Source organism: Bactrocera tryoni, chromosome 3, assembly GCF_016617805.1.
Source record: "Bactrocera tryoni isolate S06 chromosome 3, CSIRO_BtryS06_freeze2, whole genome shotgun sequence".
In the NCBI taxonomy this organism is placed as follows: domain Eukaryota; kingdom Metazoa; phylum Arthropoda; class Insecta; order Diptera; family Tephritidae; genus Bactrocera; species Bactrocera tryoni.
This window is the reverse complement of record NC_052501.1, coordinates 18,923,758-18,928,937: the sequence shown is the minus strand read 5'-3', so window position 1 is coordinate 18,928,937 and position 5,180 is coordinate 18,923,758. Positions and strand designations below refer to the sequence as shown.

The 5,180-nt window shown below is 32.8% G+C and overlaps 1 pseudogene; it reads left to right on the top strand.

Annotated features, from left to right (window-relative positions):
• The first annotated feature begins 205 nt into the window (after nt 1-205).
• Nucleotides 206-4,040, top strand: LOC120769966 (annotated as a pseudogene).
• Nucleotides 4,041-5,180: the final 1,140 nt, after the last annotated feature.

Below are 5,180 nucleotides of genomic sequence, written 5' to 3'. Positions count from 1 at the left end.
AGATTTCAAAGTTTTGCTGCTCATCGACAACGCTCCTGGTCAGCCAAAAATTGCTCATTAAAATGTGAAGTTAATGGTTCTTCCGCCGAATACAACATAATTAATTCAACCGTAGAATCAGGGGAACATTGCTGCATTCAAAAGTTATTATGTGAAGCATTTATACGTTTCAACACATAATAAACGAAATTGATACATTAACGGAATGTATGTAATATCTGCACAGAAAGCGTTTGATTTAAAGAACTTCCTAGAGCGCATTGCTTCCTCTGTAAGAGAAATTAGGAAAACCACTTTAAATAGGTACTGGAAAAGGCTGTGGGCGGATGTCGCGATAATGGAAACTGAAAATGAGACATTATCTACATATGCTTATATTTTCCAAGTTTCCCACATGATGAACTTTTCGAAAATGTTTCATTTCTGAAGAAGAGATTTTGCGAAATTTTGACGAAAACGATGGTAATGACACCGAATGAGGAAAGGATAGAACATTCTAGCGATGATGGTCTTAGTAAGACTTTGATCCAAAATGGGTTAAAAATGACGACGAAACTAGAAAATCATTTCCTGAACTTGGACTCAAACATAGAATGGTCTGCAAGATTTTAGCGCCAATTAAATGAAGCTATAGAAAGCTACCGTGAGCTATATGAAGAAGTAAAAGCAAAAAAAGCTTTTTTTTAATCATAAACATGAACTTTGAAATTTATTATTTTATTTTTATCATTCCCGGAATATTTTTTTGTTTTCATTCCTCACTGTACGAATAGATAGATTTACATATTAAATGAAATATATGTATTTTACTAGTTTGCCATTTTTCGCAAGGATTTTTTTTTTTAATTGATCTTAACACCGAGTTATATATGAAAATTTTATTTTTTTGTTTTTTTGGGTATATTACTGTCCCAGTTAACCGAGTTCAAGTGTGTAACTAAATTTTGAAACGTAACTGTCAAACAGTTAGCATCCAGCGAAAACTTCTTTGCTGGTTCTTTCCAGCCACAACACTTGACATATACTACAACCATCAACTGGAATTAAGTTTACTTAAAAATGGAAAAGGAATACAGATTTCGATCGGCTACCTCCACTATATGCTATAGTGGTCTGCCCTGAATAATTTTTTCAGATTTTCTAATCTACACCAAACTTCTTCAAGATGTCTTGTCAAAGAAATAAAACAAAAATTATGCCTTTCCTACAAGAACATAATTCTCTTAGGTTTAATGTCAGCTATATGCTACAGTGATCCCATATCAGTGGTTAACGTTCGGCTCCTTTGAGAGAGAAGGATATGTGCAGAATTGCATACCGATATTTCAAAAACTGAGAGAATCCTTCGCGGATATACAGACTGATGAACATAAAAACGAACATAACTAAATCGACTCAACTCTCCATATTGATTATTTGTATGTATAAATGTATATTTTGTAACGTCTCCGACGTTTCCTTCTTGGTATTACACTCTTCGTGACAAACTTAATATACCCTGTTCAGGATATAATATTATAATTTACTTATATGGTATTTATTGAAGGATTTGTACATCAAATTTTTAGCACTTCATGAAATAAACAACTCATAAATTCTGAAGAATTTAAGTATTTCATTTGAGCTTCACTAAACACTGCTTGGTCACTGTTATTAGCCTAATTCTTCGCCACTCCTTGTTTTTTCTTTTAAAGGGTATTGAATAAAATATACAAATCTACATCTACACAAAAATTCTAAGGAACATAAACCTAAGCCAGTGCTAATAGCAGATAAGCGCTCATAAAAAGTGAGATAAGTGCCTAGAATTTTATACGGTAAGAAAGCCTTAGAGCTTAACAGTAAAAGCTTTTGATTTTTCTCTGAACAGGACGAAAGAGTTACTGATAAAAAACTAAACTTTATAAAATATTCCTTGAAAAATATTGTATTGTGTAAATCAAACATTAAGATTTTACCCTATAAAATTCAATTATCAACAGAGAAACGAACAAGCTTTTAAATAAATAATTTCTTCGGCAGATTAAATCATGGGTTCAGTAAAAATAAATTAATTATTTCCCACAATAGGTGTACCCTTCATTTTACGCTGCGAGTATATGCCATTAGAAATATTATATGTGATTTTGTACCAAGACAAATTATTAGATAGTTTTGTGCTTACTTAACTACGCATTGTTTGAGCCCTAGTCGAAGATGGACTGCAGCAAAAAGAAAATGCGTCACAATTTCCTTCGATAAAGGTGAGGTGAAAAGGCATATATTTAAAGAAGGGTTTAAAATTCTTTTAATGTGCCAAGCAACAATGTTTAATTTCAGTTTCGTACATTCCGTTCTGATAATATCGCTGTCAAAAATGCATCAGGCACTGGAAGGCCAATTGCAAAAATGCTGGGAATCGTCGGGTACAACAGTCGTATGAACACTGTTTCGATTATGCAGAAGCAAAATAAATGTCATAAACGATCGGTTGGAACCATTCAAAGAAGGCTTTTATGCAATCATTTCCTAGTTCGGACTTGGCATCAAGTAATTACTGACTGCTCTTGGCTATGCCGAATGATTTTCTTACTGAGAAAATTTGACTGATGAAAAATTTGCGAAAATCGCCTATCCCTGTGATTTGGCAATAGGATCGAGAGTTTCTATGACAATGAAGAGCGCGATTTCACCTTCAAATAGCAATAATTTATTGAAACGAACGGTGCATATTTGACATAAATCGGATAATTCAAACTATGACAAATGAAGCTTTACATTTTATACAAAAATTAATTTTCAATTAGTAGGCTTTATATAAGAAAACCACTTACAAATGGCTTTTAGAAAAATTACTTCAACTACTCATTTTGCGATAAAACTAAACTGTTACCGTTACTCTCTTTTATACTCATGGATATTGTGGGACAAATTGAATATCAATATGTAAACATGCATCACCGTTAAATATAACTACTTTACTCTAGCATTGCTAAATTAATGGCGAATAACTCTTTGATATTCTTACTGGCAAGTAATCCCTAAGAAATCGGTTAACAGAAAACACAAAAAGACAGAAAAGCTGAAGACATAAATACAAGTATATATGGAAGACTTTGAGCAAAATAGACGGCCTAATTAATCAATATATTTGAGACTCTAGTAAACAAAATAAATAAAATAACACAAAAGTACATTTTGAAAAGGGAATTTGCGAAAGATTTCATTTTATTGTCACGAAACTGACCGAAAAATGCAAAGAGTAGTCGGAACTACTCAGCAAGAGCAGATGAGTTTCTTACTATGAGGAATTATTTGGAACTTGGTAAACAAAAAAAGTGAAGAAAGGGTGCTTTTCTTATACAAAATGCGTAAAACGGGTGATCCAAGTAGTGATACTTTTTTCAATATTAATATTAATATTGTAATAGTATTCAGTATTGTTTGGCATTTCATCATGGAAAGACATATGCCTGAACAACATTTACAAATCGTTCAACTATTACCATAGTTCACGTTCTGTAAGGAATGGCAAAAATTGGACTCAACGGATGGCTCATCTGAGACGTAGCCGCGTCCAACATTTAAAAGAGATAATCTTCAAAAAATAAATGCCAAAGAAGGTTCTTTCTAATAACTATAAACTTTCCCCATTAAATTTGAAATTTCTTTAAAGGTAGGGGACCTCGAAATGGATCACCCTATATAAAATGTGGAAAAATTAAATTGACAATATAAAGCCACTTGTTTCGACTTATGTAAAATGTATTTCAAAAATAATTATATATTTAGATGAAACTCGATCTTCAGGCACAAAATCTGACCACAGCTAATGTTAAGCATATCCAGGTCCAATTATGATGCACTACTTCATTTAAGGGACCTACTAGTCTACAAATTAAAAACAAAATTCATAATTCGCCAGTTTAGATACTCAAAAAATTTCTAAACGATTTTTTAAAATTGATATTATTTCCGAAGTTATTGTCTTTTAGTGTAGCTGCAACTGGACCGGTTTAGTACACGACTGTAACAATAAGCAACTGAAGGTAAAAATGTAAACCCATTTTTCACGAAAGTATTTACTGCTTTCGATGCAGGTATCACTACCCTACTAACCCTCCTCCTGCCCAACCGATGCGATGGACTCAATTCGCAAGCGGGCGGAATTGACCAAGTCATAAAAGAAAAAAGAGAGCTTTACGCGTTGCGATCTTAAGCTACTCAGCTACAGAAACAAACATTTCAAAAACCAAAATTAAGAATAAGGTTAAAGTAAGTTGATTATTTTTAAATTTTACTTGTTAAGGGTAATAAATAAATTTTAAAGGTAAGGAAGGAGTCTGTTAGATCAAATGTGCTGGAATTAGAATTGAAATCGTGACATATACGGCGGAATGCGTCGTTTAACTCAAAATTTGTTCTAGAAAATTGTTAAAGTAATGGTCTAAGCTGCCTGCTTGAGCGAACGGTGATGTTAAAATTAATATCAGATTACAGAGATGGACTATAGACTGACACATTCACGAGTTTTACAAGAAATATTATACTAAGCAGTTCTCTACGACTAACGAACGTAGGTAGATTTATAATCATTAAACGATTAGTATACCTAGAATACCAATGTAAATGATTTAAGGCAAGAGGTAAAATTCTTTTTGAATGGTCTCTAATTTTTCCGAATGAACTTGATAACTAGGTTTCCATATCACAGAAGCATACTCCAATAAACATAGAGCTCACCAAAGTTATAAAAAGAGTTTCCATAATAAGCGAATCTCTAAATTCCTTAGACCAACGTTTAACAAAAAAATAAGAACGGCTTTAAATTTAAAAACTATGGTAGTTGCATGAAGATTAAAACTGAGTCCGAGTTCCATAGTTACTTGCAGTTCAACAAAACTGCATACTTGCTCCAAACCAGAAGGTTTTTTCTTCTATCATAATTGCTTTACTAACCAAAAATCCAAGATTGCTTCATTTTTCAAATCACCACAAGGGTAGAAATCAAGGCGACGGAGACACAGGCTTTCTTCGCTCTGTACTTCAAGCACACATAGCTCAATGAAACAAAAAAAGTTACTCCAAAATCAAAAAGCTTCACAGAAATTTTTTCGCTTAACTGGAGCCTACAGAAGTAAGTTAAGAAAATGAGCCTCAAAATCTAGTTTTAGTAAGACCAAATACAATGGTGTATACAA